The sequence below is a fragment of the Carassius auratus genome, chromosome 40 (genome assembly GCF_003368295.1).
Source record: "Carassius auratus strain Wakin chromosome 40, ASM336829v1, whole genome shotgun sequence".
NCBI lineage: Eukaryota > Metazoa > Chordata > Actinopteri > Cypriniformes > Cyprinidae > Carassius > Carassius auratus.
In genome coordinates, this window is record NC_039282.1 from 15731742 (window position 1) to 15756726 (window position 24985).

General features: G+C 38.7%; 1 pseudogene; it reads left to right on the forward strand.

The window, feature by feature from the left end:
- Positions 1-24985, forward strand: part of LOC113058946 (NACHT, LRR and PYD domains-containing protein 12-like) — a 71870-nt pseudogene that overhangs the window by 34154 nt on the left and 12731 nt on the right.

The window sequence follows — 24985 nt, forward strand, 5'->3', positions numbered from 1 at the left end:
CTACGGCAGTGTGGAGGTACAGAAAAGGCTCCTGCGGGAGCAGACACTGCGCGGCAGTGAGGAGGTATAGGAAAGGCTCCTGCGGGAGCAGAAACTGCGCGGCAGTGAGGAGGTATAGGAAGGCTCCTGCGGGAGCAGACACTGCGCGGCAGTGAGGAGGTACAGAAAAGGCTCCTGCGGGAGCAGACACTGCGCGGCAGTGAGGAGGTATAGGAAGGCTCCTGCGGGAGCAGACACTGCGCGGCAATGAGGAGGTATAGGAAAGGCTCCTGCGGGAGCAGAAACTGCCGCGGCAGTGGGGAGAACGGGAAAGGCTCCTGCGGGAGCAGACACTGCTGCGGCAGTGGGGAGATACGGGAAAGGCTCCTGAGGGAGCAGACACTGCAGCGGCAGTGGGACAGATACAGGAAAGGCTCCTGCGGGAGCAGACACTGCTGCGGCAGTGGGACAGATACAGGAAAGGCTCCTGCGGGAGCAGACACTGCTGCGGCAGTGAGGAGGTACATGAAAGGCTACTTGCTTCGGCTGCTGTAGATGTTGGCTGTGGGAAGAGTAAAAAGTGTTAGTAACATTTGATGGGGCAAGCTAAAAATGGATGGGTAGCCTACTGTGTTACCAGCTTAGCAATTTGTTGCCTGATTTGACAATTCCTCAGGCCTTGTCCACCTTATTATGTTCCTGTTGGAAAAGCATCTTTCTTCTCATTTGGCCTCCGGGCTCTTTAGACGGTCTCCCGAGTGTATACGTTTGGAACGCTGTTTTCACATTGTATTATGGACTGTGGAAACAGAGGCTTTTGGAAATGATTGAGCATGTTTAGTCTTGTAAGGTGTTGTACCGAAAGACATGATTATAGCAGTAACGTTAACCCCTTACCAGACACCCCCCATTTTTGGCATGGAGGCAGAAATTACATACCCAAAATAAAGATGTTTCTGTTCATGATTCTTTCGGACTAGATCCATGATCAACATTTGTCCACGAGCTAACACTTTGACGTTTACCGTTCAGAAAAATAGGAATAGTTTTCCTGACATGATGGAAAATTATCACTGGAAAGATGTTTTATCGAAATATTGGTCAAATATAAAAGCCAAAGTCTTTGGACTTCAATTGATGCGCGGTTTATCCAGATCAAGTAAGAGAGTGATGTTTAACGTGCTGTGAAAATGAAACTATAGTAGACTAGGGCCGTTGGCGATGCTTGCAGCAAATGGGTTAACAGCAGTTATGTGCTATTCGCTTCCAAGTGGTTTCTAAAGATATTTACTTTCCGGTTTTTCTATATTACGGTCCTTAAAAGGCGATGGTAATTTTACTCACACTTGCTATCCTGCATCAAAACACGAGGGCAGATGCGTTTTAGATTAATTTTGAGTGATCATGCCAGTGAATGGTAAAATAGGTCCCTAAATGATTTGGTCCTACCAGAAGACTTGAATGGAAATTAAAATTTTACATTAAATTAAGCATTTAGCAGGCGCTTTTATCCAAAGACTTAAAAGTTTTTTTTTTGGAACTTATGTCTGTATCATTTCGGTGAGGTTTAAACAATAATAATAATAATAATAATAATAATAATAATAATAATAATGCATTTTATTTGTAGGAAAAAACGCCAAAAGCAATACAACAATTCATTAAAGACAGACAGTCTTGAATAAATGTGACTTAATCAACTTTTTAAAATCGCCCAACATAGGTGCATATCTGACGTGCAGAAGAAGTACATTCCATAGCTTAGGGGCTTTATATGAAAAGGCTCTTTCCCCCATGGTCTTTAGCTCACATTATGGCTGGTGAAGTGAAAGAGAGTTAGTAGAGCGAAGAGAGCGTGATGGAATATCAGGACTGATGAGTTCACAAAGATACTCAGGTGCAGTCCCATGAAGTGCCTAGTATGTTAAGATAAGAATTTTAAAATCAATTCTCACGTTTACGGGAAGCCCGTGTAATTGTGAAAGAACCGGTGTAATGTGTTCGCGAGGAGAAGTGCAAGCGTGCGGCAGAATTTGTATATACTGAAGCTTGCTCAACGATTTAGCTGGAAGGCATTACAATAATCTAACCTAATGCCTTGGCTTCGTGGTTAAAAGTGGCATCATCATCTGACGGAACGGTGTATCTGTAGTCCAAATCTATGCGCGATCCACACCCCGGATCAGCGGGTGGCGGTAATGCACCTTTACGTTGGTTTGCCAAAACCGCCATAAAACACTAGTAAAAGAAGACGGAACTACGTCATGACGTCGTTTAACAAAACTTTAGCCGCGAAACTGCTTTTAGATGCAACACTTTGCAAACTGCCGTAAAAATCCAATGAAGAAAAAGAAGAACCTGTTTTTAGCGTCTTCGCCTGGAAATGTATTGGTCTGCGCCGCTAGAGGAAGCGACCTCAAACTGCCACTCGGCCGGAATGCCCTGGTGAAAGACTGAGCCGCGGTGAAAACTGTTCAGCCCAGGCTGGTTGGATTCTTTCTGCTGCAATCCAGCGCTCTACGAGAGCTCGGTCTCGGGCGGCACGATCGTGTGTCGAGCAAGGCGAGCTCGGAGTTTGCACGGTCTATTGGCCACGATGTGTGGCTTGGCGAGGATAGCAGCTGTCGCGATGAGGCTTAATGCTGCTCAACGGTCGTGTTTGGCTGGGTAGAAATTATCTCGGGTCTTGCAAAAGCAGCAGGTCTTAAAAATCCCCTGTGTAGCACTCTTCATTGGTACGAAAATTGGGTCTGTGATAAGGTGACTGACGAAGCGAACCAGCATGCTGATAAACCGTCAATGGATAGAGGTAAGTCAGCGATATTTATACTATGGGATTGATTACTTGATTGTGTTCTACCTGTGATGATTAGGCTAAGTATCTGACGCGCTCCTCCCGAATCTTTATTGATAATTACATTTAATTCATTACTGTACTTAACTAAAATTTTCAAGTACCTGTACTTTACTGGAGTAGTTTTATTTTGAGTATTTTTTACTTTTACTTCACTACTTTCCAAAGCATAAGATTGTACTTTTTACTTCACTACATTTCATAAAACATATTGTTATCTATTCTAATAAGGAGACTTGGCTATGACAACAGCTTTGACAGAGTTGGCTAGCTGGATGCGAAATAAGTCATGCCTTTTTTCCCCTGTTTACTATTTCACAGTTGTTCACTTAAGCGTTGTGGGCAACAACACAGAAATTAACTGAAACAATGTGGTTTAAGTCAAGGTGATCATAAGGGGCCCAAGCACAATGGTTTGTGTAGATGATGCCGTTACACAATGGACATGTCTCTTTTCAAGTAAATTATGAGTCCCTTTGTAAGTACTACTATATGCACAACATTAAAGGGGGGGTGAAATGCTCGTTTTCACTCAATATCCTGTTAATCTTGAGTACATATAGAGTAGTACTGCATCCTTCATAAATCCAAAAAGTCTTTAGTTTTATTATATTCATAAGAGAAAGATAGTCTGTACCGATTTTTCCCGGAAAAACACGACCGGCTGGAGGCGTGACGTGTGGGCGGAGCTAAAGAATCACGAGCGCGAATAGGCTTTTGCGTTGAGAGGATGTGGAAGCTGTGACACCGTGAGGAAAAAACCAACCAAAACAAACCATGGCTAACAGTCAGATTCAGCGTATATTTATGATCCAGAATCAGATCCTGAGGCTGAAACTGAACAAGAGCAGCAGCAGCAACGACTCGCTCCGAGCGGGGCTCGAACCCGGGTCTCTGGCATGGGAGGGGACGCACTAACAAGGAGGCAGAGATATTTGAAGCAGTTTTACTCACCGCCTGCGGTTCCAACACACGATCGTGACCCTTTTTCCTTGGGATTGCATCATCCTTAAGAAATAAACGATACGCAAATCCGTCGTCAAACTGGGCCTTGTGAACAAGCATCTTCGAAATGCAGGGAACAAACAAAAACACTTGCACAACTCCGTTGATGCTCTGTAAAAATAAACTCCATCCACTGGTCCCTTAGTGCTGTTTTTTTTTTGGTAATCTGTGCAGGGTTGTCTTGCCCTGGCAACCAAAAACACACTTCTTTTGTGACTTTTGTGACCTAATGGTATTTAGGAGATGATAGTTTTTGCATAACTATTATATTGGGCTTTATTAAAGTTTATGAAAATAGAATGAATGTTTATGCATTTTTATTTGTCCACATAAATGGTACATTTTCAAGACTTTGAACAGATCTTGAAGTATTTGCTATTAGAGCTGTAATCGGGCCTTAAAAGCTAGGCCCGACAGGACCCGAGCCCGACAGGTTTCGGCCCGAGCCCGACAAGTACATATTGATTGACAGCTTTTTAAAAGCCCGAACCAGTTTACAGCCCGACATTATTCAAATGTGTGAGTCATTTATAGATGTTTTAACACAATTTATTCATAACTTACATAGACTAGACCACTTGGAACTTGGAATAAAGAAATAAAATAAGTCCTCTGTGCCTATAAATAGACCAACACACTAATAAAAATGAGTCTTTTTTAACAAATTAAACTAAGATAAATTCTAAATTAAGATGGGTATTTGGTAATAATGAAATTAAGATAAAGGCTCCGCCGGATTTGCTTTGCCACTATCAGCTGACATTTAATAAAAGATTAATGCCAAATAGCGTAAATACTTATGCATTTAACACTCAATGAATATTTAGTTATCATTTAAAAAAAAACTTTACTTTTAGAGATTAGGCTAAGCCTATATGTTTTTGTTGAGGAAAATTATTAAATCCACTGTAGGTTAGATGTCTTCAGCGCGTTCCTGCGCTCACTGATGGTGCATCATTATTCACTCATTATTCTCATTATAAACATGTTCTAAACTTTTCCACACCCCAGACACAGCTGGTGCAACCAAAACGTAATTGCCAGAGGCAAGCCTCCGTTAGACCTACACAGCATTCATTTTCGCATCTTTCTCGCACTAACCGAAACATATCACACGACCGGAGCGCAAGCCTGAGCCCGACCCGAGCCTGCGTAAGATGATATAAATTAAGCCCGAACCAGACCGAACCCGTCGGGTCCCATCGGGTTCGGGCAAAAATCTTCAGCTCTATTTGCTATCCTGTGGCGCCATTGTGTGGACAACATTATCATTGTGGCCTTCATTTCTGAACAACATCATGAAAGGGGCCAATATTTTTGAATGAATACAAATATTTAATGTAGGGGTGCACCGATCGAGATCGGCCGATCGTTAAGGCGCATCTCGTCAGTAAAGCCGGTTCTCTAATCAGCGGTAAATTCCATCAGGTGCGTGATTTCACATAGAGCCGGTGTTACTACACAGAACCGTTGTTAACTGAGAAGATGCGCAAATAAACGCTGATGATGAACATGGATTTGCCCAGCTCCTGTGTTAACAACGGCTCTGTGTACTAACAGCTGCTTTTTGTGAAATCATGCACCTGAGGGAATTTACTGCTGATTAGAGAACCGGCTTTACTGACGAGATGCGCATAACAATCGGCCGATCTTGATCGGTGCACCCCTAATTTAATGATTAGTTTACTGATAATATACCCACATTAAAATCTCCTTTGTTGAATCTGTATCTTATTTCATGCTATAAGAGTTTAATTTTCAACTTACATTTTTAAGCAATGTTAAATGATTACTATGTGAGTTGCTAAATTTGTTTTTGTTTTTACAATTATATAATGTTTTTACATAAACTATATAATGATGAAAAAAGTACAACAGTTATTGTTTTCATAATATTTACTATTGCCAAATGTTATTTTGTATTGTAATTAAGAAAGTTATGACAACAAAAATGGCCATTACTAAAAATTAAACTAATTTAATTCATAGTTTTTTTTCTATAGGTTAAGCACAATTTCTGTAAATATGGCTGTTTTTTTTTTTAGGATTTACATTAAAAAAAATGTACCCTACTTTGAACAAAACCTGTTAATATTTATTATAGACCACTGCAACTGTCTATAATCTAACAAACAAGTTTATTATGAAAATAAAAGTGTGTACACCAGTTAAATTGGACGATAAAGAAATTGCTAACAATAGTATAATAGAGCATGTTTTAGGTTTTTAGGTGTATAGATGCAGAAATGGACAAATCAAATGTAAAGTAACATGTCAGTCGATTTAATTAAATATAGATAAATTCTTGTTAGAGCAAAACATTAATAAATAAATACATGAATACATACACACATACAAAAAACCAGCCAAGTCAAATGATTTTCAGTTTTTTATAGATTAAAATTAAAGACAGAAAGCAGCTGGCAAATGCAGTCACTTTAATATACAAATCCAGTATCATGATCCACTTCCGATTTATTTCTCAACAGTTTATGTTCATGTGGCTGTTTTCATATATATTCGCCAAGCTATCATGTATTTTGAAATAATCGTGAACTTGGTTTTTCCATTCTTGTGATGAAAAGCCAGAATCAGCATCCTCTGGAGCTCAAGAGATCTGTTTCTGTATGTTGACTTTTTTTTCCCTTCCAGTGTTCAGAAAACGGTTGTCTTGTGCTGTCAAATAGTCTTTCATTTTCACACTTAAACAGCTCACAAACACCTGAATTTAGCTCTTGTTGTGTTCTAATGGGTGGATTGTGTGCATTTGTGGTAATATTTTATTTTAAAAAGCTCTTAACAACTATAAAAATGCTTTTATTGTGAGCTCGTTGTGAGACTACACTCACTAAAAATCTCACAAGCACTCATAAACACTCATTTTCATCTGTATAATATGTTCTTCTAATTGTTTTGTGTTGATTCGCCGCAGTGTTTTACTGTAAAAGGCTGTAGTTTCTGTATGTAGACTTTTCTTTTTCCATGCCAGTGTTGAGAAGTCTCACGCTGTCAGGTAGTGTAATGTGAATGAGACTTACTCCATCAGATGCTAGACTGTAATGCTTTAATGAAAACAATCAAAACATCCACACAGCCACTACTACTAGTCTATGAACCTCCATTATACAACAGCGCCCTCTTGTGTCCTGGATATCTTATATCATTACATCTCCCCTTTTCTAAAGTGATTTAACAGAGATATAGAGCAACAGTACTGCATAAGGTTGAACTTAAAATGGCAGCATTTAAAAATCAGGATGCTCTCTGTAACTACCTCCTGTAGAGGAAAAACGTTTATAAAATGAAACATTCAGGAAGGCATTATTTAAGTAAGAACGTTCATAGGTAACCTGTAAGGGGATAACAAATGGTATGACTTAAACCTGTTATCAATCATTTGTATTTCAGTTAAGTTCATTCTCTCTGTTACAAGTTCAGTCTTTCTTTTGGTTTGGGTTTTCTGAATGTGTATCGTCTTTCTTTTTTCTCAGTGTTCTCTTCTTTCCCCTCTGTACATGCTGGGGTGTCTTCCTCTGTTTTGATGAGCTCTCTTCTATTTCGCCTGTATTGCTGTCCGTCTGCTTCCACTAGGTATGACCGTGGCTCGGGTGTTGGTTTTACTACTTTAGCCGGTCTCCACTGCTTGCCCTCCCTTAACCTCACTGTGTCTCCTGGGCTAAGGGCTGGCAGCACGCGTGATCCTCTGTCATAGTAGTGTTTCTCCCTCTCTTGGTTGACCTTCATTCTATCCTGCACCCCTTCTATTGTTCTAGGTTGAAGCAGTTTTTGTGTTGTGGGCAGTCTTGTCTTTGTTCTGCGACCCATAAGCAGCTGTGCAGGTGAGGGTAGTCCATCCAGGGGTGTATTTCGATAGTCCAGGAGTGCGAGGTGAGGGTCTCGTTTGTCAGCCTTGGCTTTCTTGAGAAGGCTTTTTTCTATCTGTACTCCCTTTTCAGCTTTCCCGTTGGATTGGGGGTATGTGGGAGATGATGTGACATGATTGAATCCGTACTCCTCACTGAACGTCCTGAATTCGGTGGAGGAATACTGTGTGCCATTGTCAGAGCAAACTTCATCGGGTATGCCATGCCGGGAGAACTGCTGTTTGCAGATTTTTATGACTGCTTGGCTTGTTATGGTGCTTAGCTTGCTTAATTCGATAAAGTTCGAATAGTAGTCAATCAGGACGAGATAGTGTTCTCCATCGAGTTCGAAAACATCAGTAGCTACTTTTTGCCATGGCCTTTCCGGTATGTCATGCCCAATCATGGGCTCCTTTCTATTCTGCTTTCTGTAAGTGTTGCATATAGCACATCTTGAGACTGTGTCAGCTATCTGAGCTTGCATCCCCGGCCAGAATATGACATCTCTTGCTAGTCTCCTCGTTTTTTCGATCCCTTGGTGGCTGGAGTGCACTTTTTTCAGCATCATCCTTCTCAGGGTGTTTGGTATCACTAATTTGTTGCCTTTGAATATCAGCTCATCTTCTACTGTCATTTCACTCTTGTAGTCCCAGTACACTTTGGCCTCGTCTGGTGTTTCTGATCTTTTATCTGGCCAGCCCTGGAGGATGAATTTTTTTACTGCTGTGAGGGTTGGATCCTTCTCAGTTTCTGTGAGTATTTCCTGGAGTCTGGCGGCTGCTATGGGTAAGCACATCACTGCACACACTTGTATATCATCTTTATCTTCGTTTTCGTCTGTGTCCTTTAAAAAGTTTCTGCTCAGGGCATCAGCTCACTCACTCCAACACCCTTTTCAGCCTCTGGTTGTGCTGCTCTTCGTTTTCCCCCCATACAAGGATGTCGTCAACTATTACCTCTACTCCTTCCATGTCCTCGAACATTTCAGTCATGAGTCTTTGAAATATTTCTCCAGCTGTATTTATTCCGAAGGGTAGCCTTTTGTATGCGTAGCGACCGAATGGGGTGTTAAAAGTGCACAGCGCTGAACTTTCTTTATCCAACTTGACCTGCCAGTATCCACAGTGAGCATCTAGTGTGCTGAACACTTTAGCTCCTGCCATCCGAGCCATCACTTCTTCGATCGTCCTCATGGGGTAGTGTTCCCTTTCAATAGCAGCATTCAAGTCCTTGGGGTCCATGCATATCCGGATCTTCTGTTTTTCTGGTTTCCATACCGTGACCATGCTGCTTTCCCAATGCCTGGGTTCTGTTACTTTTTCAATGACATCCAGGTTTTCCATTCTTCTCAGCTCTGCCTTTACTTTGTCTCTCAAAGCCACGGGGACCTTTCTTGGAGCATGGATGATGGGTTGTGCGTCCGCTCTAATCTTGATGTGCTGTTCTCCTTCAAAACAGCCCAGTCCATCAAATACATCTGCATACTTCTCCTGTATATCTTGACTTCGCCATGACTTTACCTCACTGATGCGTTTTATGAGCCCAAGGCGAACACAGGTTGTTAGTCCTAGTAGTGGTGTTGCACTCTGATTTATAACTTGGAATTCAACACGATGGAAGTCTTTTTTTGTATCCTGTCAGCAACAGGCATTTTCCTATTGGCTTTAAACATTGCCCTCCATAAGTCACTAACTTTGCTTTAGACTTCCCAAGTTGTGCACCAGTCTGTCTGTGGATTGATTCTGGTATGATATTGCATTGAGCTCCTGTGTCTATTTTAAATCTTGTTTTCCTGTCATTTATTATGAGGTCTACTTTCCAGTCTTCGCCATAATTTGATTTTACCATGTCTATAAACATTTCTTCTGAATCTGAGTCAGAATGTTCTTCAACCATGTGTATTGGCTTTTTTGTTGCATATGACAATGTTTTGGACATGCACTTGCTTGAAAAGTGATTCATTTTTCCGCATTTCTTGCATTTTTCTCCATAGGCGGGACGTTTCCGCCTCTAGTGGTCTCTGCCACAGTATTTACAGTCCTGTATCATGTTTTGCCTGCGTGACGTGACAAATGACGTTTGAAATCTTTTCGTGCGCTCCCCTTTAACTTCATTGACAACGTACTCGGCTTGTGCTGTTTGCAATTTGTCCATTTGCGTGCGCCTCGCCTCCGCAGCGCGACATATAGACACAGCCTTGGGCAGATCTAAATCCATTGTTCTCAACAACTTGGCTCTTATTTGGTCATCCCTTATTCCCACGACTATTCAGTCTTTTATTAGACTGTCACATAAATCTCCGTACTCACATGACCTGGCCTTTGTTCTTAAATCAGTAACGAACTGGTCTATGTTTTCACCGGGAGCCTGAACACGAGTGTTGAACACATGTCTCTCAAATGTTACATTCCTGTGTGGGGTGAAATGTTCCTCGAATTTGTCTAGTAGTACCTTGAGTTTTAATCTGTCCTCCTGCTGCGTGAATTCAAAAGTGTTATAAATTTCTAGAGCCTCATCCCCGATGACGTGTAGTAACGTGCTGCTTTGTACTTTTTGAGATTTTCCTTGAATGCCTTTAGCGGTCATGTAAAGTTCGAATTTTTGTTTTCATTTCTTCCAATTGTCTGCGATATTTCCTTCCAATCTCAGCGGGTCTGGTGCTTTTAGTGCTTCCATTTTGGCGAGGATTTGTCCGTTCTGACACCATGTAATGTGAATGAGACTTACTCCATCAGATGCTAGACTGTAATGCTTTAATGAAAACAATCAAAACATCCACACAGCCACTACTACTAGTCTGTGAACCTCCATTATACAACAGCGCCCTCTTGTGTCCTGGATATCTTATATCACTACAGGTAGGCTGCCGCAAATTTTTCATTTTCACTTTAACAGCTCACAAACATCTGAATTTAGCTCTTGGTGTGTTCTTATGTGTGGTTTGTTTGAAAAAAGTCTGATCATTCTGAAAAGATATAGCAACAAACTCCCCACAATGTCCCAGGTCTCTGCTGAGTCAGGGGCTTGTGGCTTTAAAGCCCTAGGAGGAGATAGGTTTGTAAATTTAAATGAAGTGTGCCAAGCCAACAAAATAATAATACTAAGATAATAATAATGTTTAAATAGCATAACGGTATGTTGAATAGTTATGATGCCAAGCCAACATAATAATTTAAAGCAAAACATAAGGCAAGTTTGGGCTTACCTCTTTCATTTGGGACAAATCCAAACATTTCCATATTCGTAATGTTGCCCATTTTGAAGCTAAACTATTATTCATTAGGCAAAATCAGCTTTGTAGTCCACGTGTTTTTCAATATCGACGGAAAAAAATCACAATGACCAAAAAATATGCCAAAGTGGACCACTACTCAAGCATTATGGCAAGGTGAACAGCTGCGATGTTTCCAATATATGTGCGCGTGATGCACCAGTGAGATCAAATAGCTGAAACAGAAAATACTTCATTTTTGGTCACACAGTAAAGGCATAATTTTAATTATATATATATATACCAAAATTTTATAATTAATTTTATAATTAAACCTCTGGGGTCGACTAACACGATATGCGTTTCGAGGCATCTTCTCCTGATAACATTGAAAATAACTTAAATTACACTTTGAGTTTCGATTGTTAAATTAAACTTTCAGTTTTGATTGTACATTGCTGTCTGCAGCCTTGGTCTGTGGTGATCTTCATATAGAAACGCGACATTAAACATAACAAATAACTGTTTGTCTGCCAGATACAGTCGTTAAATCATCAAAACCTACAACATGTATGTTAGACCCTACTCCATCTAAGCCAGTGGTTCCTAACCTCGTTCTTGGAGGCCCCCTAAGGGGCCGTTCACATATTGCGTCTTTTGCGTGCTCAAATTCGTTATTTCCAATGTAGACGCGCGGTGTGCGCACTCATAATGGAAGCGACGCGGTCGCGTTGCACCCCGTGCACCCGTTTTTTCCAGGCGCGTCAGCACCGCATTGAGTTAAAAACATTTAAACTTTTCAGAGAGCCGCAAGCGCACTGCGGGTCATGTGACAAGAACTAAACAATCAGCTTCATCCTTTCACGTAACAACGTTGAAAGCTCAGCTAAGATGAAGGAACTGCTGATCATAGTGGTATATGGATTGCCATTTTTAAATAAATTTAGTAGCAGAGCTACTGCATGCGATTTTTAGAGCTGCAAATCCATTTATCCTTCGCTTAAATTTCCAGAGCACGTCATTGTTGCTTAGCAAAGGCAGACGCCTCAGGGGCGCAACTGCCCGAGCGCTTTGGAAAGAAGGAGAAAACGCCGCGCCTAGCGTTTTTAGGCGCGATATGTGAACGGCCCCTAACACTGCACATTTTGCATCTCTCCTTTGACTGACACATGTGTTTCAGGTCTTGGATTCTCTAGTAATGAGATGATGATCTGAATCAGGTGTGTTTGATTAACCCTTTCGAGTCGATTAACGCATATATGCGTTTTGAGTCATTTTCTCCTGATATCCCCGAAAAGAACTTAAATTACACTCTCAGTTTTAATCGTACAGATAAGAGCAATACATCAATTGAATCTGTAAAGGGTCTAGTTTTTTTTGGATACAGACATAATAACAAAGAACCTTTGTGCACTTATAAATTAAAGATAACAAACAAAGTACGCTGTCTGCAGTCTTTGTCTCAGCTGATCGTCATGTACAAACATTTCATTAAAATGAACTGTAACTCCATGAATACTCAACGAAGAGACATGAGAGAGATATCTATAGAAAGCCTGGAATGTCTACTTTTAAACTAAACAAGTGCTGCCGAAAACAAATATTCTGAGATAAAGTAATCCATATGAAAACAACGCAATGCCTATTTTTCATATCTCCACTCATTATATCTAATGTGACCACGCCCCCGCGCTGAACGCGCTATTCAGATTCAAACTGAAGCGCGCGGCTTGAATACACCCATAACAGAAGAAAAAGCAGCGAAACTGTTCTTCAAGTTTTTATTTTATTTTACTGTTTGCTTCGCGATGAGAGTAATAAGACATAATTCACCCCAAAAAGATGTGATGTGGTTGAGGATTTGAGAAATGGATTTCCTCAGAAAAAAGAATGAAGCACTTTATTCAACAGGGATCATAAACATGAGTAAGTCTCTTTTTATTTATTTGTACTAGTTTTCACATAACGTGTAAACATTTTACTAGTCAGACTTTTTCCAAATACTTTTCCACACTATAATTCCTGACTAAATGTATAATCAAGTGAAACATTATGAAGTTTCAATAACAATATACAATACTATACCATTCAAAAGCTTGATGTAAATAATATAAATGTGACAAATAGAGATAACTCTAACAAATGTAAAAACAATGCAGTTCTTTCGATTTATTCCCCCTAAAAAAAACCTGAAAAATATTCTCAGCTCTTTTCAACATTAATAATGATGATGATGATGATGATAAATGGGGTTTATTTGGTAGAAAATAATATTGTTAAAAGGATTTCTGAAGGATTGTGTGACTGGAGTAAGGATGCCAAAAAATTTGTTTGAAAGTAAGCTTTGATTGTCCCTAATAAACTGTTTAACTGCTCCCCCAAGTGGATATTAAATTATGTTCTGGGATAATTAAATATATTCTTAATAAACTACAAACATAAAATTATATACTTTTATTTTGTTCTCACATTCTTTCCTGTAAGTCCTCCCTCACAGTGGCACAGTTGAATGAGAGGCTCATTATGCAGCTCATTATGCAGGGCTTTGTCTTCTCAGGTGTAAATCACAATGATATTCATGATAGTTGACGCCTACTCGCATATGACTTTTACCAACAAAAAGTGTCTTAGAAAATTTAAATCAATATATTGTTTTCTGTGAATGAGTAAACAAGATGATTTTCACATAATTTAGAAAGAAAAATTCTAGGCTACAAGCTCCAGTTCTCAACTTTTCCGGCAACCAATTTTATGTATGTGTTTTATTGCCTTATTCAAGTGACTTAACATTTTTAGTTTTTCACTAACCATGCATAACATTTTTTTTCTCAAAAATACAATAATGTACATTCATGCATTTCACATATTATTATAGCCCAGTTTGTGCTGATTACAGTGATATTAGACTTTACCTATTTAGATATTTATAAGAAACTGAAAAAAGCACAAATATCAGGGCATGACAAAACTTCTCCAGGCCCCAAAAATACCCTCAGACTCCAGAGGGTTAAGGAGACATGGATAACCTGCAGTGTTGGGGCGCCTACACTAACGTGGTTATGAACCACTGATCTAAGCTACTAAAAGTTGTGATTCCAGAAGTCAAAGATCTTCTCTTGAATATTATTAATTCATCAATGTCTTTAGTATATGTCCATAAAACCTTAAAATTGGCTGTTATTAAGCCTCTCGTAAAAAAAAAAAAAAAAGGAAAAAATGTGATCCTAGAGAATTAGTAAATTGCAGACCGATTTCAAATCTCCTTTTTCTGTCAAAAATACTAGAAAAACCAGGTTCGTCTTAGCTATTCTCCTGCTTAGAGAGAAATGGTATTTCTGAGGATTTCCAGTCAGGATTTAGACCCTATCATAGTACTGAGACTGCTCTCATCAGAGTTACAAATTACCCAGCCCTAGTTAAAATCTTACTTATCTGACCTTCATCAATTCATAGTAGTAAATGATGTCATATTGATATAGCCTTAGTACTAGGACCATTGGTTTATCTTTGAGACACAAATTAAGATATTTTTGCTGAAATCTGAGGCCTTTCTGACCCTGCTTCTTCCCTCGGGGAAGAAGAACAATGTTAAACGTTAATGTTAATTTTTGTTTAACTATCCCTTTAATATGTTTTTTAAATAATACAGAGAGTTGTCATGACTAAAGCGGAGTATTTATATTTTAATTTTACAGCTGTGATGTCTTCGAGACGTCTAGATCCATTCTGAAGAAGAAGTTTCAGAGTCTGTATGAGGGGACAGTGACGCAGAGAAACCCAACACTCCTGAACGAGATCTACACAGAGCTCTACATCACAGAGAGTGAGAGTGGAGAGATCAGTAATGAACACGAGGTGAGACAGATTGAGACACAATCCAGGAGAGCAACAGCAGAGGACACACCGATCAAATGTAGAGACATCTTTAGACCTTTACCTGGACAAGACAAACCCATCAGAACTGTGCTGACAAAGGGAGTCGCTGGCATTGGAAAAACAGTCTCTGTGCAGAAGTTCATCCTGGACTGGGCTGAAGGGAAAGAGAATCAGGACGTCCAGCTCATATTTCCTCTTCCTTTCAGAGAGATCAATCTGATGAAGGACAAAACACTCAGTCTTTCAGATCTTCTTCAGGTCTTTTTCCCTGAAATAAAAGAAATAGACATTTTCAGTGACAAATATAAAGTGTTGTTCATCTTTGATGGTCTGGATGAGTGTCGTCTGTCTCTGGATTTTCAGAGTAATGTGAGGTTGTGTGATGTAAGTGAATCAGTCTCAGTGGATGTGCTCCTGACGAACCTCATTGTGGGGAATCTGCTTCCCTCTGCTCTCATCTGGATCACCTCCAGACCAGCAGCAGCTGATCTCATCCCCTCTGAGTGTGTCCATCGAGTGACAGAGGTACGAGGCTTCAATGATCCACAGAAGGAGGAATACTTCAGGAAGAGAGTCAGTGATCAGAGTCTGGCCGAGAGGATCATCTCACACCTGAAGTCATCAAGGAGCCTCTTCATCATGTGCCACATCCCAGTCTTCTGCTGGATCTCAGCCGCTGTTCTGGAGAAGATGTTGAGTCGAGCAGAGAGTGGAGAGATTCCCAAGACTCTCACTCAGATGTACACACACTTCCTGATCCTTCAGACCAACATCAAACGTGAGAAGGACTATGAGAAGAAGGTGACAGATGAAGACATGATCCTCAAACTGGGGGAAACTGGCTTTTCAGCAGCTTGTGAAAGGCAATGTGATCTTCTATGAGGAAGACCTGAGAGAGTGTGGCATTGATGTGACAGAAGCTTCAGTGTACTCAGGATTGTGCACTCAGATCTTCAGAGAGGAGTTTGGCTTGTATCAGGGGAAAGTCTTCTGCTTTGTTCATCTGAGCATTCAGGAACATCTAGCAGCTCTATATGTGCACCTCTCTTATAAAAATAACCGATCACAGTTTCTCTATGACGTGTCCTCTGAACTGTCAATGTTTCTGATGCATAATTTATCTAATGTACATCAGAGAGCTGTGAATGAGGCTCTACAGAGTAAAAATGGACATCTGGATCTTTTCCTGCGGTTTCTTCTGGGTCTGTCAGTGGAGTCTCATCAGGTTCTTCTACAAGAATTAATGACACTGACAAGAAGCAGCTCTGACAGCAATGAGGAAACAATTGAGTACATCAAGATGAGGATCAAGACCATTGACTCTCCAGAGAAATCCATAAATTTGTTCCACTGTCTGAATGAACTGGGTGATCATTCACTAGTTGAGGAAATACAACAATATCTGAGATCTGGAACAATAAAGGGAGCCAAACTCTCTTCATCTCAGTGGTCAGCTGTAGTTTTTGTCTTGTTGACATCAGAGGAGAAGCTGGATGAGTTTAGGCTGAATGAATTTGTTGGACCAGAAAATAAAGCGGATCACGTTCTTCAGAAGTTGTTCCCTGTGATTAAAGAATCCAGAAGAGCTGAGTAAGTATCACTAAGAACAATCACTAGACTGTTTAATTTTAAAAGACAATGAAGTAATATCTCATCAAACTGCAGTCATGCAGATGTCACACTTTTATTAAATTTCCTTGAAAAAGCCAATTCACTGAAATCCTATTTAAACCTCTTCCTCTACTTCTTTCTCTTCTTCAAAATTTTAAAGTGCATCTCCTCCTAGACCTTTAAAGCTACAACTAAGTAACATTCAACATTATTGAACCATTTTTGTGCAGTATGAGTAAAGGGGGATAAATTAAAGTGCTTGCAGGACTTTAGTTAAATGTATGCATAAAAAGTGTATTTTTATAAAAATACTATATATATGTGTGTGTGTGTGTGTGTGTGTGTTTGTGTGTGTGTGTGTGTGTGTATGTGTATGTGTGTGTGTGTATGTGTGTATATGACCCTCCTTTAAAGGTTCACAGTTTCAGTGTACAATTGTAAAACAAAATTAATACAGATATTGAACCTTTCCACTTGGATTTGACAGGTTTTTACATTGTCATTTAGCAGACACTTTTATCCAAAGTGACTTACAAATGAGGACAGTGGAACGAATCCAAAACAACAAAAAAGCAATTATATATAAGTGCTATAACAAGTCTCAGTTAGTTTAAACACAGTACATGTAGCAAGGGCTTTTAAATTCACATTTTAGTGTTTTTTTTTACCTTTGATTGTGTTCACAGTGTGCGATATAACGTGGTCATGTTTCGCGTGTTAAAAAAACAGTATTTTTCACACAATTCACCTATCTTCTTTCTTGTTCTATAAAGTCCCTCCTTCAGAAATATGTAAGGAGTTCTGATTGTGCCAGCGGTTCCTGTGCTGTGATTCGATAGCAGCTTAAGTCAAAAAATGGTTCTAGTGACCTCATTACTGAAGGAAGTAGAGGGAAGTAGTCCAGACATTCGATGGTCATTCGATGTAGGCGAATTCTATTAAATAAAATATCTCATTTGCCATTGAACTTTGAGCTTTAGAATTTTACAGATATTATTTATACTCTAACAACAACATTACACACTAATTGAAGTTTGAAACATGGGATCACGAAGAACCGGACCTTTAAATATAGTAAATAAACAAAAAACAAATAGAATAGAAAAAGAACAGAGAAGCTAGTTTTAGAGTTTTTTTTAAAAGAATAGAATTAGAGTAGATTGCTAAAGTTAGAGGGTCAAATAAAGATGGAAAAGATGTGTTTTAAGCTGATTCTTGAAGATGGCTGCTGGGATTTAGTTGGGGAGGTCATTCCACCAGGAAGGAACATTTAATTTAAAAGTCTCTAAAGTGACTTTGTGCTTCTTTGGGATGGCACAATCAAGCAATGTTCAATTGCAGAATGCAAGCTTCTAGAGGGCTCATAAGTCTTAAAGGGTTAGTTCGCCCAAAAATGAAAATTATGTCATTAATAACTCACCCTTATGCTGTTCCAAACATGTAAGGCCTCCTTTTATCTTCGGAACACAGTTTAAGATTTTTTAGATTTAGTCCGAGAGCTCTCAGTCCCTCCATTGAAGCTGTGTGTACGGTATCTATCCATGTCCAGAAAGGTAAGAAAAACATCATCAAAGTAGTCCATGTGACATCAGAGGGTCAGTTAGAATTTTTTGAAGCATCGAAAATACATTTTGGTCCAAAAATAGCAAAAACGACAACTTTATTCAGCATTGTCTTCTCTTCCGTGTCTGTGTGAGAGAGAGTTCAAATCAAAGCAGTCTGGATATCCGGTTCACGAACGAATCATTCAGTTCACCAAATCGAACTGAATCGTTTTAAACTGTTCGCATCTCTAATACGCATTAATCCACAAATGACTTAAGAAAGTTAACTTTTTTTTAATGTGGCTGACACTCCCTCTAAGTTCAAACAAACCAATATCCCGGAGTAAGTCATTTACTCAAACACTACATTGACTGAACTGCTGTGAAGATGAACACCGAGCCGAGCCAGATAACGAACAATAGACTGACTCGTTCACGAGTGAAGAACCGGTTGCATCAGTTTTCGGATCATCAGTACAGTGAACCGAGAACCGTTTCCTTTGGACGCGTCCGATTCGAGAACCAAGGATCTGTGGTAACTGAGCATGCGTGATTCAGCGTGAAGCCGACTGATCCGAACTGCTTCCTTTGTTGACTGATTCTGAACTGATTCTGTGCTAATGTTATGAGCACGGGTAAACCGAAGGCTTGAATGAAGGGAAATCTGGTGAAACGTACATTTATTTAAAAACAAATAAATCGCAATGGATTATGTATAGTAAGTGGATTATGGTTTCTGCACTGATGACACCTAATTTATACACTTTATATCTTCAAGACTTAAATCCTCTTATACACATTATTGCTGTTACTGTATTTGGGTGCGTTGTTGCAAAACTTAATTGTAAACTTCTCATGATTATGAGTTTTTTAACTGACTAAAGTTATGATTACTGACTTTATATATTTGAACGTTTGATAGATTTGATGCCATTACGTCATTGCCAATGATGTCATTACGTCGAGCGTAAAAGAACCGGTGAACCATTTTTTTTTTCAACCGGTTTATTGAATCGAACAGTCTGAAAGAACCGGTTCGTGGAAAAGAAACAAACTTCCCATCACTACACTCCATTACTGGCAGCGAACTACATTAACGCTAAACATTAGTGGCAGGCTCTAATGCTAGTATTTCCGGTCACTCAGGATTGAGTTGAGACCGAGATGAAGAAGGTCAGGAAATAAACTCAAAACAAAACTGCTATGAATCTTGCATGGTTTTTTTTGAGAATAGTTTTTTATTATAAATATCAATATTCTGTTCTTGAAAATCGATACATTATCGCCAAACAAAATATCTCGATACTCGCGTGTATTGATATTTTCTTACACCCCTAATCATAACAGAAGTTCTGACCTTTGTCAGAAGTCTTTTTTTTCTCTATCACACTTTAGAAATCTTCAGAAATTATGTATCACTTGAAAACATAAAATCTCAAAATTCATCCTTTGAAACTCATTTTAACTTCAAACATTGCATTACCATGAAAATGTTACATCAAAATCATGTTACAAAATGTTTACAGTCATGAATTATGAAAAACTAAGTTTGGATCATGCACTTTCAAGTCTGTAAAAAAAAAATGTGAGTGACCGTTAACAGGTTAAATACATCTAGTGCTTTGTTCTTTAATGAAAAACACATTGAAACTGTTTTATTATAATTTAAAGTTAAGCAGTTATCCTGCAGTCACTGGGAAACACAGACCAGTTGCCTGGTTAACATTTCTGCTGCCATATGAGAAGTTTCTGCTGTTACATAAATACTTATTCAATCAATTTATATTAAAATCTCCCAGTAAAATTGTTTAAGTCTGACATCTAAACAATTTAAACTGTTGATCAAAATCATGGTAAAAATAAGCATTATGAGAAGAGGGCTAAATAACACCATAATATTAAAATTAATTATCGGTGATAATACTACATTTAAAATTAAACATTCTAACCCAAAAGTCTCCAGTTGAATCATAAAAATATAACATTTAAAAATATCTCTGATGTAAAACAGTACCCCACCTCCTTTACCAGACTCTCTGTCTTTCCTGTAACAGGTATAAACGGGCATCAATCATATTTGTAGAAATATTAGTGTTTAACAAAGTTTCACTCGGTGCTAAGAAGACCAAATTAGACTCCCTCGATAATTGTTGAATTTTTTTTTTTTTTTTTTTTTTTTTTATAAAACACTGTATGTTAAGATGACCTCCAAAAATACCATTTGGCTTTGACTTTATGTCCCAAATCACTTTTGCATGATTAACTGTTTGAAAGTTTTGCAATTCTTTTTGCTTACATGTTGCATAACCAAAAATTATTTTACAACATGTTGTTTTGATGACTTTCTAGCGAATTGATCCACTTTGGGCAAATTGTTTATATTTGCTCGATCAATGTGGAGAGCAGAATTTGGGGCTACTTTTTGTGAGCCATTTGCCATGATTTCCTGTGAAGATACCAACAAAAGATCACAGTTCTTCATTTCTTCTGTTCCAGCAATGATTGAGTTATAATTAAACTCCATGAAGTAGCCACTGTCCTGTGTTAGGCCTGTAAAAGGTAAACAACTGTGCAGGGCCTGTAAAACAACCTCAACACCATGTGTGTCCACCAGTTCCCACTGCAGACATCTTTCAAGATGAATTGTAGTTGTTTAAATACATAATTCATAAGTTATTGGAGAAACCACAAACAACGCATGCCATGTGCCAGCATATCCTTTCTCCAAAACTTAGAGTTGAAATTCCAGTGATTTTCACCAGAGAAATTTTTATTTCTTTCTCCTCAGAATAAAAATGTTGAAAAATATAGGAAAGAACCAGCCAGAGTTGGTATACAAAGCTGGTACAGAGGGTAAAGCAGAAGAGCAAATGCAGTCTAACAAACAGTTCAGCCATGTTCAGTCACATCCAATTTCTCCCATGTTGAGGCTTGCCAATCCTTTACCATGTTTTTCCATGAATAAAAGTTGTTTTTATTTCTATTTGAGTAAAACTGTAAAACAGTTGAAAAAATGTAGACCATTCCAACCAGAATTAGCTGGTACAAAAGAGAAGGTGTGGAGCCCAACAAAACAAACCCAGCTCATGGAGGCCATGTTAGAAATATGCTAGCAACATGCTATTTACATGCTAACCATGCTAGAATCATTTGAGTAACATGTTAATCATGTTAGAATCATGCTAGCAACATGTTTTACCTTGATAATAATGTTAACAACATGCTAGTAACTTGCTAATCATGCTAACAAAATGTTAATACAATGCTAGTAAAATGCTAAACATATTAGTAACTGGCGAAACATGTTAAAACATGCAAGCATCATGCTAGTATCATGTTAATTATGCTAGTAACATGCTAATCATGTTAGAATCATGCTAGCAACATGCTGTTAACTTGCTAATCATGCCAAGAACATGTTAGTAAGTTAATCATGCTTGAATCATATTAACAACATGTTAATCATGTTATACATGCTAGCAAAATGCTATTAATATGTAAGCATATTAAAAAACATGTTAGCAACTTGTTAGTAATGCTAGAAACAACCTAGCAACCACCATATGTTTTATACCTGTTTTTCTAAAAGACTGTATTGCCTTAAACATTCAACCGTAGATTTAACTATTTTAACTTGTAAACTACGTCAAACTGAAAACATTCAGACTGCAAACTTTTCAAATTTTATCAAACATTCTAGCTAGGCTTTTTCAAGCCAACTTAAATTTTGTCTACTAACTTTTCAATCTACTTTAACTCTTAACTCCCTTCAAAGCTGTGTAGCATTTCCCCCACTTAAATCTTTTTTTTATTTGCATGAGCGTGAAGAACATGCAAATTAACTGAAATACATAACACAGAACAAAATGTCCATGTATTGTTTAATCAGTATCTCATAACTGAATCTTCTGTTGAAAATGCTATTTCTCTTTGTTGACGTGTGAGGATGTCTTCAGTCATTAGACCGCTTAAACCTCTCTCCTGCAAGCTCACATTCATCTGCCTCCACATTTGACTGCAACATTTGTTTTCTTTTTTTTTTTTTTGATTAATTTGTTTCACTTGTACATCACAATATGGAAAAAAATCTGTCACTTCTTATGTTACAACTCTACAGAACCTGTTAATCTGATCTGTGTGTTTTGATCTGAGAGAGTAAAGTGTGTGTCATTGTTCTCTACAGGTTGAGGTATTGTGGTATCACAGATGAAGGTTGTGCTGCTCTGGCTTCAGCTCTGAGTTCAAACCCCTCACACCTGAGAGAACTGGATCTGTCTGGAAATGGACTAGACAATTCTGGTGTGAAGTCTCTCTCTTCTGGACTCTTGTTTCCTCAGTGTAAACTGGAGATACTCAGGTGAGAATCACATATGGTCTGTTACTTAGACAAATTCTCTCTCATTTTTTTTTAAGATTTAAGGAAGCAGTGTAGATGAGAAAGGGGGTTTGAGACCAGAAAGCACCAGAAGCTGTCCAGGATATGATCTCTTGTCATTGAAAAACTTCATGCGATTTCTTTGATCCAGGGGTCTCAAAACTCTCCGTAGATTTTATCCTATAAGTGTACGTAGGCACAAAAGCTTTTGCGTACCCTCAAAAGTTTTCAGATTTATAAAACCATGTGTATGCCAGAACCTCTGCAAAAATCCCTTTATAGATCCCAGTCAGGGGAAGATTGTGTGTACATGCATGTTTACCCTGACTCCTCCCCGAAATAACCATATATGGAGCTTATAACGCCTAGTTGTACTATGGATAACCTTATCTGCATATAATTTCTATTGTCATGATCCGGTCTTTGAACTGCCGTTAATTCACCACACATACTTTCACACTAAAAGTACCCCCTGAACAACATTTCGCATGATCCATTGCACCAATCACAAGTTCACCTGATAACAATCACACACACACACACCGCACAATCATCAGACACATGGGTCAGAGTGTGCGTATAGGTGCACAAGTTTTCCTGTCAAGTTTATTTTTAAATCTCACCTTTTATGTAGGAAGTGGCGTACGCCTCTTTCAAGGCAGGTTTTGTGCATATGCTATAGTTATAAATGAAGGCCCCAGCTGTAAATGGCATCTGAAATGCTTTTGAATTTAAATCCGATTGCTTAAACCACATCAGGAGGTGGTCTGGGATGCATTCCATATGAAACGGTGTAAGTGTAAATGCATCTATATTTTGAAACCACATATGTAAATTTTACTCTTCCCATAATGTGTGAAAGCATGCTATAGTCTATATGACAGCGCAAATACAACACGCATCACCGTGTGCACAAACTGTCCCCAATGAAACTGAAAGTAAGTCGCAGACACTCAACACATAATCATCTTCATTAAAAGTAGTAAGACTTATCTCATGAGTGCTGATGCCACGCACTCCCCTGTACTGGTCATTGATCTTGTAATTGTGATGTGTGTATATATTGCTATTACTATGTTACATGTGTAGGAACGATCTAAGAGAGTGAAAAGTGTCATTGTTCTCTGCAGGTTGAAGGATTGTGGCATCACATATGAAGGTTGTGCCGCTCTGAAATCGATCCCCTCACACCTGAGAGAACTGGATCTGTCTGGCAATAAACTAGAAGATTCTGGTGTGATGCATCTCTCTTCTGGACTGAATCATGACTGTAACCTGGAGATACTCTGGTGAGAATCATACATGGTCTGGTACTCAGATAAATTCACTCTTATTTTAAGATTTAAGGAAGTAATGTAGAAGAGAAAGGGTTTTGGATCAGAAATTACCTGGAGCTGCCTGGGATATGATCTCAGGTCACTGTTGATGGAACACTGCCCACGAGGCTGACAAATTCTCTCTTAGTGAAACACAAGTAGATAATGTGGGATAATCAAATAAATATGAGAAATAAACATGAAAAATTAGTGTTGCAAACTCATCTCTCTGAAAAATCCTCTGTTTAAAGCTGCAGTAGGGAATTTTTGTAAAAATATATTTTTTACATATTTGTTAAACCTGTCATTATGTCCTGACAGTAGCATATGAGACAGATAATCTGTGAAAAAAATCAAGCTCCTCTGGCTCCTCCCAGTGTCCTATTGCCATTTGCAGAAATAAATCGCACCCGTTAAGAAACAACCAATCAGAGCTGTCCTGAATCACTAGGGTGCACCTATAATAAGTGTTTATATTCGGACTATTTTAGATTGCTTCGGGGGCACCGCGGCGGAGAAACCCAGTACCTTTGTGATTCTTCATAGACATAAACAGAGAGAAGTAGTTCCGGCTACAATGTTCTTCCGCAACACGCAAGCAGTTCTGTTTATTAACCACTAGAGCGTCAAAAGTTCCCTACCGCAGCTTTAACATACAAAATATGTAATTAATGTAATTGGTGCAGATTGGTACAAAAGTTAAACAAATATAAAATGCAAACACAGCGAGTAACACTGTGATGTGTTTATATTGCTATTATTATATTACATGCCTTGGAATTATCTGTTCCGAGAGAGTGAAGAGTGTCATTGTTCTCTACAGGTTGAAGGATTGTAGCATCACAGATGAAGGTTGTGATTATCTGGCTCAAGCTCTGAGATCTATCCACTCACACCTGAGAGAACTGGATCTGTCTGGAAATAAAATAGGAGATTCTGGTGTGAAGCATCTCTCTATTGGATCCTTGATTCATCACTGTAACCTAGAAATACTCAGGTGAGAATCATATATGGTCTGGTACTCAAGATAAATTCCCTCTTATTCTAAGATTTAAATAAGTAATGTAAAAGAGAAGAAGTGGGTCTGAGATAAAAAAAAAAAAAAGGTCCAGGAGCTGCCTGTGATATTTTAAGTTGGGGAATTGGAGTACAGCATGAATCTCATGACCCTCAGTCCATTTGGCCCACACGTTCACATATCTGATTGAGGCCTTCAAATTTAAATAATAATAAATATAATAATAAATTGAATCTCAAATGCAAATAACAATAATAATACTGCATACTGCTGAAAATGCCAATTCTCTTTGGTGATATTTGTAGAATGTCTCAGTCATTTAGTCATTTTTCT